General features: G+C 47.5%; 1 protein-coding gene and 1 long non-coding RNA gene across 2 annotated transcripts in view; one reads left to right on the top strand and one right to left on the bottom strand.

Annotated features, from left to right (window-relative positions):
- Window positions 1-13249, bottom strand: part of HCN2 (hyperpolarization activated cyclic nucleotide gated potassium and sodium channel 2) — a 51262-nt gene that overhangs the window by 29624 nt on the left and 8389 nt on the right. The gene's annotated exons all lie outside the window — the stretch shown is intronic.
- The window catches only part of LOC310697629, a 305101-nt gene continuing 297323 nt past the window's right edge, over window positions 5472-13249 (top strand). The window contains exon 1 of the long non-coding RNA XR_014521115.1: window positions 5472-5525. This is a non-coding gene — a long non-coding RNA (uncharacterized lncRNA). The remainder of the gene's footprint in view (window positions 5526-13249) is intronic.

Here is a 13249-nt window from a genome sequence, read left to right as displayed (position 1 = left end):
TTCCGTGTGCTGCTCTGGTTCGCCAGAAGCGGCTTAGTCATGCTGTACACCGGCTCCCTCGGCCAATAAAGCAAGATGAGCGCTGCAACCCCAGAGTCGGTCACGACTGGACCTAATGGTCAGGGGTCCCTTTACCTTTACCTATGTTTTTAGCTTATCACACTGCCCTCCAGAAATTATTTGACATCAGTTCCCATCAGACTCCGCCAAATGGACTCTGGGATGATGGGATTTGTGGTCCAACAACATTGATATCCATTTAAAAGTATTTTCTAAAGATGCTAATGTTTTCAAAGGGTTCCGAGTGGTGCACAGCGCCACAAAACAGAGGGACGCGAGCGATGTTGTAAGAAGAAAAATGTCGGCGGTACAGGGCTTCGTTTTATGGATCGCAGAAAACCTGTGCAAATAATTGAAGCTGGGCTACCCCAGCGCACTGCTCCTGGGGCAACCCTTGGAAGCCTCGCGGGAATTTCACAGCGCAGCTGACGTTTTGACCAGGGACTTTTTGCAGTGCATCTAAGGTGAATACCACGGACGGCTATTGTCCTGTCACCCACATCGTTAAAACAATTCCATATCCCACACGGTGATAACCGCAGACAGTGTAAAAAGAAAAACTGAGAATGCCGCTTAGTAAATGAGGCTTAACGACTTAAAAATAGCAATAGTGGTGAAAGCTTCCTGGAAGGGAAATTGATGACCTGTGTGCTTTGAGACAGGGGAAGGGATGCGAGAGAGAGCTATAGCAGCTGATATTTAAGAACGGGAAGGAATAAGAACAAGAATATTCCTGTTTTGTGGCGGAGTTGTAAAGTAATCAGAAATCATTGGGAAATGATTTATAATGAACTGAAGAAGATGTTCAAGATAACTTTTTTTGTTAAAAAGACAGAGATGTGAGCCATCCAAAGGCAACCCTGTATTTTCCCTTTTTAAAAAATATTTTATTGCGTTTTTATATATGTATTGGAAGGGACACGGGCGGCGCTGTGGGTTAAACCACAGAGCCTAGGACTTGCCGATCAGAAGGTGGGCGGTTCAAATCCCCATGACGGGGTGAGCTCCCGTTGCTCGGTCCCTGCTCCTGCCAACCTAGCATTTCGAAAGCACGTCAAAGTGCAAGTAGATCAATAGGTACCACTCTGGTGGGAAGGTAAACGGCATTTCCGTGTGCTGCTCTGGTTCGCCAGAAGCTGCTTAGTCCTTCTGGCCACATGACCCGGAAGCTGTACGCCGGCTCCCTCGGCCAGTAAAGCGAGATGAGCGCCGCAACCCCAGAGTCGGTCACGACTGGACCTAATGGTCAGGGGTCCCTTTACCCTTTACCTATGTTTTTAGCTTATCACACTGCCCTCCAAAAGTTGTTTGACATCAGTTCTCATCAGACTCTGCCAAATGGACTCTGGGATGTTGGGATCTGTGGTCCAACAACATTGATATCCATTTAAAAGTACTACAGGGTCCAGGGTCATGAGTAAAATTCCCCCCGCCGTGCCGATTTACGTCCAAGGTCTCTGCTTAGGAGTTACCGTGGTACGATCCAGAAAGTGATCCTGAAATGGTCTTAATGCTCCACACTTTATAAATGATTCAGAGCTGAACACTTCTCTCTCCAAAGTCGTTTGTAATCTGTTCAAATGGGAGGGACAGCCCAAATGGGGTGTGTGAGACAGAGAGAGAACACTCCATTCATTTGCAAATCACACAAGGGAAAAAGGTGGGAGGGGCTGGTGCACAATGCGCAGGAAATGGGAACATCTCCGCTAAAGAGGGGTCTTCTTCCCCTACATACCGGTTGGACTACGGCTGTGTAGCGCCGGATTCGAATCCTCCCACTCAGCCCTGGGGCTCAGTGAGCAGCCTTGTAAACGAAATAACAAATAAATAGGAGTCTGATACCGAATAAAAATATATGTACAGTGGTCCCTTGGTTCTCAAACTTAATCCGTTCCGGAAGTCCGTTCCAAAACCAAAGCGTTCCAAAACCAAGGCGTGCTTTCCCATAGAAAGCAATGCGGAACGGATCAATCCGTTCCAGACTTTTAAAAACAACCCCTAAAACAGCAGTGTAACATGAATTTTGCTATCTAACGAGACCATTGGTCCATAAAATGAAAGCAATAAACAAGGGACTGTAGCCACACAATCAATCCATCAGTAGCTGGACTGAGTTCCCACACAGCCACAAAAACAAAACAAAAAAGAGCAGCAAAAACGCAAAATAAATAGCGAAAACAGACAGACCTCAGCGTAACACTCAAAACGGAAGCGTGGCACTCAAAATGGAGCGTGTTCAGCTTCCGAAAAAAGTTTGCAAAGTGGAACACTTCCTTCTGGGTCTGCAGTGTTTGGGTTCCAAGTTGTTTTGAGTACCAATGAGTTTGAGAACCAGGTACAGTGGTGCCCCGCAAGACGAATGCCTCGCAAGACGGAAAACTCGCTAGACGAAAGAGTTTTCCGTTTTGGAGGTGCTTCGCAAAACGAATCTCCTATGGGCTTGCTTCGCAAGACGAAAATGTTTTGCGAGTTCCTGCGGGTTTTTTTCCCTTCCCCCCCCTTTTTCTAAGCCGCTAAGCCGCTTATCAGCTGATCCGATAAGCCGATAAGCCGCTAAAAGCCGCTAATAGCGCTAATCCGCTAATCCTTCAATGGGCTTGCTTCGCAAGACAAAAAACCGCTAGACGAAGAGAATCACAGAACGGATTCTTTTCGTCTTGCGAGGCACCACTGTAGCTGAAGTTCATTTTCAGCACCACGGAGAGCAGCCTGAGAATAAGGATTTCTGATGGCTGATAACTGCTCCCTTGCAATGTCCCAAACTAGCTCCCTTGTTTTCCACCATTTTGGGGGGGGGGACAGTCCATGCCCCCACAAAAAAATCCAGGGTGCTTTTCACCATTTGGCGATCGATTGCAAGCATAGCGCAATCCGGTTTACTCAGATGTCAAGTCCCACTAAACTCAATGGGACATACACACTTGTAAGCGTATTGATGCTTTTGAATTCTGGTGCTGGAGGAGACTCTTGAGAGTCCCATGGACTGCAAGAAGATCAAACCTCTCCATTCTGAAGGAAATCAGCCCTGAGTGCTCACTGGAAGGACAGATCCTGAAGCTGAGGCTCCAAGACTTTGGCCACCTCATGAGAAGAGAAGACTCCCTGGAAAAGACCCTGATGTTGGGAAAGATGGAGGGCACAAGAAGAAGGGGATGACAGAGGACGAGATGGTGGGACAGTGTTCTCGAAGCTACTAACATGAGTCTGACCAAACTGCGGGAGGCAGTGGAAGACAGGAGGGCCGGGCGTGCTCTGGTCCTGGGGGTCACAAAGAGGCGGACACGACTAAACAACAAGTGTATTTCAAATCGCAGCCATAATGAATGGACAGCATACAATGCACTTCCCCTCATTTTATTGTCCTTTATGTTAGCCTGATATTAAAAAAACCAGAGGCTATTTCTGCACAGCCCTTAGCAACATTTAAGTGCTTTAGATTGGAATTAAAAACTCTAGTCCTAAAACAAAATAAACCAACAAACCCAGACTGGATGGAAGGTGTTTTCCCTGCTGTAACTCAGCAACATACAAATCCGCCTCTGAGCACGCGCAGAGTTCCTTACCATCAGCGCAGCCTGCCTACCCAAGTCCAGGGATGGAAGTTTTTAAACCCCTGGATGTTTCACTTGGGATTTGAAAACCCCAGTTTCAGTCTTTCCAGCAGGAACTCATTATATCTGGGCTCCCACAATTACTCTCTCAGCCTCAGTATCCCCCTCTGTAAAAGGGGCATAAAGTCATCCTTCTTACAGGGCAACAGACTGTAGGTTTACACTTCCTGAACAAAAGTGAAAAGTCCACCCCCTCTAACGCTGGTGTTCAAGATGTCAGCGATCACTGCTGCAATCATGAGGACTAGAAACAAGATTTAATAATAATAAAAAAATTAAACCAAGGTTCTCAGGAAGTTAAACCCCATGGCAGTCAGGGTACAGTGGTACCTCGGGTTACATACGCTTCAGGTTACAGACTCCGCTAACCCAGAAATAGTGCTTCAGGTTAAGAACTTTGCTTCAGGATGAGAACAGAAATCGGGCTCCGGCAGCGCGACAGCAGCAGGAGCCCCCATTAGCTAAAGTGGTGCTTCAGGTTAAGAACGGTTTCAGGTTAAGAACAGACCTGCAGAACGAATTAAGTACTTAACCTGAGGTACCACTGTATTTCAGTTCAACAATGGCTTTGATAAAATTCACATTTTGTGATGTGCAAATGGCTAGAGATTCCTATTAGGTCCATCAATTACCATACAGCACATATTCAACACAAAAAAGTGACAATTTGTTGTTGGCAAAGGACAGCTGGACATATAAATAATAATATAATAATAATAATTTATTATTTATACCCCGCCCATCTGGCTGGGCTTCCCCCGCCACTCTGGGCGGCTTCCAAAAGAATATTAAAATACTATAATACATCAAACATTAAAAGCTTCCCGAAACAGGGCTGCCTTCAGATGTCTTCTAAAAGCCTGGTAGTTGTTGTTCTCTTTGACATCTGGTGGGAGGGTGTTCTACAGGGAAGGCGCCACCACCGAGAAGGCCCTTTGCCTGGTTCCCTGTAACTTGGCTTCTCGCAGTGAGGGAACCGCCAGAAGGCCCTCGGTGCTGGACCTCAGTGTCCAGGCAGAACGATGGGGATGGAGTCACTCCTTCAGATATACTGGACCAAGGCCGTTTAGGGCTTTAAAGGTCAGCACCAACACTTTGAATTGTGCTCGGAAACGTCCTGGGAGCCAATGTAGGTCTTTCAAGACCGGTGTTATGTGGTCTCTGCGGCCGCTCCCAGTCACCAGTCTAGCTGCCGCATTCTGGATTAGTTGTAGTTTCCGGGTCACTTTCAAAGGTAGCCCCACGTAGTGCCCCGTTACCTTCAGTAGCTGAGGGCCTCATCAAACCGAAATCCGGCCTGATCTTAATATAATTTCTTCACTAGGGTGAATGATTTTTCCCCTGCTGTACCCATCCGTCATATCCCTGGCTGCTTCAAAACTTAATCCCCTATCGGTTTCTGACAAGGGTAATGCCGGGAACCTCCTTATCAGGTTATCGCGGCGCTATTAAGAGCGGAGGAGGCAAGATGATCTCGTGCCACATTTTTTTGTCGCTGTTGAAAACCCGACCGTTAGATAAGAGGGCAAGAGATTATTCCCCGTTCAAAAAAGGTGCAGGCTTATTAACAAAACTCCAGAAAGCAAGTAATCACAAGAGGGGAAGAGAGAGATTTTCTGTTTTTCACGAGGCAATGGCATTTCCACCTCTGACTTTGAGAACAGCAGCAGCAGGGAAAACAGTTCAGGGATATATATTTATAAAAAATAGTTTTATAAGTTCTGCTTCTTCGTTTCGCAATTTGACCCTTTTACGTGGTTTTGTATGTTTTGTGGCATTTTATGCATTGTGGTTTGCTGTTACTTTCATCGATTAAAAGGTAAAGGTAAAGGTAAAGGGACCCCTGACCATTAGGTCCAGTCATGACCGACTCTGGGGTTGCGGCGCTCATCTCGCTTTATTGAAGAGGCGCTGCGCAGCTCTCCCTCTCTTCTGAAGCCGGGAGAGTCTTGCTCTCCCGGCTTCAGCAAAAGGAACCCGAAGCCTTTGAGTTCCCGCTGTGCTCCAAAGGCTTCAGGCGGCTATCCCTCAAGCCTGGAGAGCGAGAGGGGTCGGTGAGCTCCCTCTGCGCTTCGAAGGCTTCGCGTTGCTATCGCTGAAGCCAAGGAGCCTGCATTCGCTCCATAGGACACACACACATTTCCCCTTAATTTCTGGAGGGGGGAAGTGCATCCCATAGAGCGAAAAATACGGGAACTCCATTTACATCGGGCAATTTACTGCCAGCTTTCTCAAGACACCATGGCTATGTGCCACAATAATTATTTTGTAGCTTTTCTGCGCGGAGAAGGCATATCTCGGAATAGGAAAGTAGGGAGAGATGCTTTTCCTGCAAGCTTCTCAGAGTGGACAAGCACTGATGCAGCTGACAATGTGTTCTCTTATGTTCCCATAAGCTAATGCAGCATGACAATGTACCCAGTGGCAGGGTTGGGCCCAACTGAGCTCTACCCATTGAAATTAATGGACCCAAAGATGCCCATTAACTTTCGCAAGTCTGAATTAATGGTGCACTTTCCTTTAAGCGAATCCCTGGCTACTCAGAGAGATGCTCCAGGAGTATCTCAGCTCAACACCTAAGGAAGAACGGCGGCAGGACAACTGCAACACGGCCTCAACTAATAAACCATGCAAAATTCATAAAAAACATAAAATCGATAAATCCTCCTAATGTTTCAACAACAGGGAAGCGGATCATATTGCACGGGGGTTGGGTGGTGGATAGAAGCTACGGCTGCAGCATGAAATGATTAATAATAATAATAATAATTTATTCCCCACCCATCTGGCTGAGTTTCCCCAGCCACTCTGGACGGCTCCCAATCAAGTGTTAAAAACAGTACGGCGTTACATATTAAAAACTTCCCTGAACAGGGCTGCCTTAAGATGTCTTCTGAATGTCAGGTAGTTGTTTATCTCTTTGACATCTGATGGGAGGGCGTTCCACAGGGAGGGCACCACCACCGAGAAGGCCCTCTGTCTGGTTCCCTGTAGCTTCACTTCCCGCAGTGAGGGAACCACCAGAAGGCCCTCGGAGCTGGACCTCAGAGTCCGGGTAGAATGATGGAGGTGGAGATGCTCCTTCAGGTATACTGGGCCGAGGCCATTTAGGGCTTTAAAGGTCAACACCAGCACTTTGAATTGTGCTCGGAAACGTACTGGGAGCCAATGCAGATCTCTCAGAACCGGTGTTATGTGGTCTTGGTGGCCGCTCCCAGTCCCCAGTCTAGCTGCCGCATTCTGGATTAGTTGTAGTTTCCGGGTCACCTTCAAAGGCAGCCCCACGGAGAGCGCATGGCAGTAGTCCAAGCAGGAGATAACTAGAGCATGCACCACTCTGGCAAGACAGTCCGCAGGCAGGTAGGGTCTCATCCTGCGTACCAGATGGAGCTGGTAGGCAGCTGCCCTAGACCCAGAATTGGCCTGCGCCTCCATGGACATCTGGGAGTCCAAAATGACCCCCAGGCTGAACACTTGGTCCTTCAGGGGCGCAGTGACCCTATTCAGGACCAGGGAGTCTTCCACACCTGCCCGCCCCCTGTCCACTTAAGGCTTGAAAGTTCAGCACCAACACTCGGAAACGTCCTGGGAGCCAACGTAGGTCTTTCAGGACCGGTGTTATCTGGTCCCGGCGGCTGCTCCCAGTCTAGCTGCCGTATTCTGGATTGGTTGCAGTTTCCAGGTCACCTTCAAAGGTAGCCCCACGTAGAGCGCATTGCAGTAGTCCAAGCGGGAGATAACCAGAGCATGCACCACTCTGGCGAGGCAGTTCGCAGACAGGCAGGGTCTCAGCCTGCACACGAGACAGAGTTTGGAGCTATGAGAGAGCTGTTGCTTCAGCACTGGAGCAACAAGGACTGATAGCGCCTGTGGAAGCTGTTGGCGCAGCGCTGCACAGGTGTTTCCCTGCACTTTCTACCCTGCACGCATTTTCTCCAGAAAGCTTTGCATGCAACTAACTAAGCGCTGCATCATCGTCTTCAGAGTTCCTGCCTGACTCACTGCCTCCTCCATCCCAGTGGCTTTGAGGGAGACTAGAGTCAGAAAAGCAGAAAAGCAATGACAATGACAAACTTGACAGCATCTTAAAAAGCAGAGACATCACCTTGCCAACAAAGGTCCGTATAGTTAAAGCTCTGGTTTTCCCAGCAGTGATGCATGGAAGTGAGAGCTGGACCATCAAGAAGGCTGATGGCCGAAGAATGGATGCTTTTGAATTCTGGTGCTGGAGGAGACTCTTGAGAGTCCCATGGACTGCAAGAAGATCAGACCTCTCCATTCTGAAGGAAATCAGCCCTGAGTGCTCACTGGAAGGACAGATCCTGAAGCTGAGGCTCCAAGACTTTGGCCACCTCATGAGAAGAGAAGACTCCCTGGAAAAGACCCTGGTGTTGGGAAAGATGGAGGGCACAAGGAGAAGGGGACGACAGAGGACGAGATGGTTGGACAGTGTTCTGGAAGCTGCGAACATGAGTTTGACCAAACTGCGGGAGGCAGTGGAGGACAGGAGTGCCTGGCGTGCTCTGGTCCAGGGAGTCATGAAGAGGCGGACATGACTAAATGACTAAACAACAACAAGAGTCAGCCAGGAAACTCAAGCAGTGCAGTTGACAAATAGGCTGAGAGGCCATTCAAAACAAAAAAATTATGGGAAAATGGGATAGATATAAGATTTATGTTCAAAAATATAGTAAAGGTTCGCTATCTATGCTAGCATTCGATTGACGACGGAGAGAAATTGAGTTGAGAAACAATATGAAGCTGCAGTTTAATTAAGCTGCGGCTCGTATTTTGTTAGCTAAAAAGTGGAAATTCCAAGAATTACCAACGATAGAAGAATGGCAGGTGAAGATGATGGATTTTTCAGAGCTCCAGGAAATGGATTCTGTTCGACTTCCAAGGTACGACTTACGATCGTACAATTCAAAAGATTTGGCCTTCTATATTATATTGGCAGCGAAAGAAGCAATTGCATCAAATTGGGAAACAGCTCAAAATCTGGACGCTTGCCTAATATAGCTAAAACAGAGAAAATTACATATAATTTGAGATTTTGGAGAGGACCAGAACCTCCATGCAATTTTTATATGATTTAGCACTCCTTTATTATACATAAGCAATAGAAACGTCGTTTTCAAGACAAGCCTGGAAAATCCTGAACTATACTTGACAATCAAATAACAGGAATTTTCTTTCTTATAATAAAGACCGCCCAACCGGATCGGGACCACCCAGCAGCCTGCTCCCACAGTGGCCAACCAGGGACCCCAAAGAGAAACCCCCAACCAACTTGTGGAGGCAGAATATAACCATCAATAACCTTATGAAATTGCCTAATCCTTTTTCAAAGCCGCCCCCTGCAGCAGTGAGTTCCATAGTTCACAGAGTGAATAAGTGCTTTCTTTTATTCGTCCTGGGTCTCACAACTTTCAGCTTCATTGGAGGTCCCAGAGTTTTAGTGTCATGAAAGAGAGAAACTTTTCTCTATCCTCTTTCTGTGGGCCATGTATCATTTTTATAAACTATCATAGGTAAAGGTAAAGGGACCCCTGACCATTAGGTCCAGTCGCGGCCGACTCCAGGGTTGGTTGCTCCGCTCCTCTCGCTTTACTGGCCGAGGGAGCCGGTGTACAGCATGACTAAGCCGCTTCTGGCGAACCAGAGCAGCGCACGGAAATGCCGTTTACCTTCCTGCCAGAGCGGTACCTATTTATCTACTTGCACTTTGACGTGCTTTCGAACTGCTAGGTTGGCAGGAGCAGGGACCGAGCAACGGGAGCTCACCCCGTCACAGGGATTCGAACTGCCGACCTTCTGATCGGCAAGTCCTAGGCTCTGTGGTTTAACCCACAGCACATGCCTCCCGTTTAATCCCCTTTTCTCTAAACTAAAAAAAAGTCCAAAAATGCAGAAATTCTGACTTGAGTATGCTGGCTGTGTGCCGTAATAAACATTGATTGATTGATTGATCGATCGATCGATCGATCGATTGAAAAACCCTGCGGCTTTTGCTCACAGGGAAGGCTGCAAATTAGGACTGGTGAGAGGCGCGGCTCAGAAGAGGGTTTGGTGTGGGGGGAGAGACTGAAGGGTCACATCAGAAAGTTCTAAGGGGGCGTATTCAGAGCTTCTAAGGCTCTGAAGAAATTACGTCCATCTTTACCTATATTGCCACCGTTTTAAATCAAATGCACACCCCAGACTTTCCTGTTCAGGTCTTGCCTTAAAATCGACGCAGCAATCTGCAATAAGACACAAAACACCCACCGCTTTCAATTGGATTTGCGGCTTCTAAGAAGCTACAACCGCTTATCCGAGCTGCTTCCTAATCAGACAGTACTTTTAAATAATATTTAACGTTTTATCGGATGCCAGAGGCTGGCATTCGCTTCCCTCCTCCCTGCTGTTGAACTGTGAATAATGACGGCGCAAGAAAGATGCCAGTCCATTGGTCCGTTTCACTTTGCAGAGAGACAGATGTGTTTCAAAAAAATAAAAAAAAATTAAGCCATCTTAAGAGCAGATTCTATTACGTTGATCAGATTTTAAAAAGCGTTGGGCAGGGAGCTAGATATCAATGCTTCATGTCCGCAGGGTAATACTCGTAATTCTTTGCAACTGTACAGAACTTTCCCAGACACGATTTTGAAGAGCCTCGCAACAGTCCTGTAAAGTACAGTGGTACCTCAGGTTACATCCGCTTCAGGTTGCATACGCTTCAGGTTACAGTCTCCGCTAACCCAGAAATAGTACTTCGGGTTAAGAACTTTGCTTCAGGATAAGAACAGAAATCGTGCGGCAGCAGCGGTAGGCCCCATTAGCTAAAGTGGTGCTTCAGGTTAAGAACAGTTTCAGGTTAAGAACAGACCTCTGGAACGAATTAAGTTCTTAACCCGAGGTACCACTGTAGGGCTACAAAACTGGGAGAATCACCACCCCCCCAAGGGGGAACGGCAGGACCTCTTGGAAATGGTGATCATGATTATGATTTGATATGTTAATTGGATGTCTTTTATTGGAAAATTAATGAAAATTAATGATCTAACAAAAAAAAAGGAAAATGTTTCTCATGAAATGTCCAGCTGTGGTTTGCAAGAACACCTGCCAAAACAGAGCGCTGGGGGAAGATTAATAAAGTAACACACACACACACACACACACACACACACACACACACACGTGTGAATCCATAACATGGGAGGTTGCCCATTACAAGACCCAAAGCCATCACTGTTTCTAACTGAGGTTGAATCCTGACAGGACAGAAGTACTGTTTTGGGGGGACAGGGGGCGGGCTGGTGTGGAGGACTTTCTCGTCCTGAATGGGGTCACTGTGCCCCTGAAGGACCAGGTGTGCAGCCTGGGAGTCATTTTGGACTCACAGCTGTCCATGGAGGCGCAGGCCAATTCTGTATCCAGGGCAGCTGTCTACCAACTCCACCTGGTACGCAGGATGAGACCCTATCTGCCCGCGGACTGTCTCGTCAGAGTGGTGCATGCTCTGGTTATCTCTCGCTTGGACTACTGCCATGCGCTCTACGTGGGGCTACCTTTGAAGGTGACCCGGAAACTACAACTAATCCAGAATGCGGCAGCTAGACTGGTGACTGGGAGAGGCCGCCGAGACCACATAACACTGGTCCTGAGAGATCTGCACTGGCTCCCAGTATGTTTTCGAGCACAATTCAAAGTGTTGGTGTTGACCTTTAAAGCCCTAAAAGGCCTCGGTCCAGTATACCTGAAGGAGCATCTCCACCCCCATCGTCCAGCCTGGACACTGAGGTCCAGCTCCGAGGGCCTTCTGGCGGTTCCCTCATTGCGAGAAGCAAAGCTACAGGGAACCAGGCAGAGGGCCTTCTCAGTGGTGGTGCCAGTCCTGTGGAACGCCCTCCCGTCAGATGTCAAAGCGATAAACAACTACCTGACATTCAGAAGAAATCTTGAGGCAGCCCTGTTCAGGGAAGTTTTTAATGTGTGACATCTTAGTGTATTTTTTGTCTTTGTGGAAGCCGCCCAGAGTGGCTGGGGAAACCCAGCCAGATGGGCAGGGTACAAATAATAAATTTATTATTATTATTATTATTATTATTATTATTATTATTATTATTATTCCTTTAATTTTCATCTGTTGCTATAGCTCAGGCTTCCACAACCTTGGCCCTCCAGATGTTTTTGGCCTACAACTCCCATCATCCCTAGCTAGCAGGACCAGCGGTCAAGGATGATAGGGATTGTAGTCTCAAAACATCTGGAGGGCCGAGGTTGTTGAAGCCTGATCTAGGGCTTTTTTAAGTAGAGAATATAGAAGAGGAAGACATGATAACTGTGGACAAAACAATGCACACTTTGGAGACGGAAGGCAAAGTAACACTTCTCTCCCTCTCTCGTAAGGCTGTGGAACCCTGGGCCGCCCAAGGAGAAATCCGTGGCAGACAAAAGCAGGAATTCTTTGCGGAGTTAAGGGAATTTGAGGCTGCAAAGAGGGAACAACGCAATAAGAACCTCCTGGCCAATCTAGCATCCTTCTTTCACAGTGGCCAAGCAGTTACAGATAGGTAGCCGTGTTGGTCTGCCATAGTCAAAATAAAAAAATTCCTTCCAGTAGCACCTTAAAGACCAACTAAGTTAGTTCTTGGTATGAGCTTTCGTGTGCATGCACACTTCTTCAGATACACTGAAACAGAAGTTGCCAGACCCTTCTATATAGTGGGAAGGTGGGGAGGGGTATTACTCAGAAGGGTGGTGGGAATGGGAGATTGGCAGATAGCTGAGATGAGCCTGTTGACGACTCTTAACGACTGCAATAGGTCTTACAGGAAAAGGCAAGGGGTGAGAAGGTGAGAAATGGCTTAGTCATGTATAATGGGATAAGAATCCAGTGTCTCTGTTCAGACCAGGTCTCTCCATGGTTTTAAGTTTGGTAATGAGTTGCAAGTGGCCAAGCAGGTTTTTGTGGGGAACCTGCCAGCAGAATTCGAACACAGGAGCGCGGGTTCCTGTTTTCTTTCTTTCTTTCTTTTTCCTTCCTTCCCTTCCTTCCTTCCTTCCCTTCCTTCCTTCCTTCCCTTCCTTCCTTCCTTCCTTCCTTCCTTCCTTTCCTTCCTTTCCTTCCTTCCTTCCTTATTTCCTTCCTTCCTTCCTTCCTTCCTTCCTTCCTTCCTTCCTTCCCTTCCTCCCTCCCTCCCTCCCTCCCTCCCTCCGAAAATAGAACTTTATCGAACAATCAACACTGAAGCCTGCATAGCTGTTCTCCCTGTTTTATAGCCGTTATAAAATCAAAACAGAAAATCTTCACCAAAAAATCCCCCTAACATTTATTTCAGCCTCTGATCAGATCAGATTCTAACTTTTGACAGACATGGATTTCAGAAACAGGGAGTCGCGAAATCCGGGGTGGTTTCGAATGCGGCCCTCTGTACCTTCACCCGGCCCTTGCGCCTCTCCCCTAGGCCCCTCCCCTAGGCCACGCCTTCCTCACACCCTCCATGAGTCTTTCCGCCAGCCTGGGGTGTTGCCCTTGAACTCAGATGTTTCCTGGGTAAAGGTAGTTTTGGCACCTGTGGCTTCACCTGGCCCCA

This window comes from Podarcis liolepis, assembly GCF_965112155.1.
Source record: "Podarcis liolepis genome assembly, chromosome: 18".
Lineage (NCBI taxonomy): Eukaryota > Metazoa > Chordata > Lepidosauria > Squamata > Lacertidae > Podarcis > Podarcis liolepis.
Note: the sequence above shows the minus strand (reverse complement) of the source record. Positions and strands in the feature narration are given on the sequence as shown.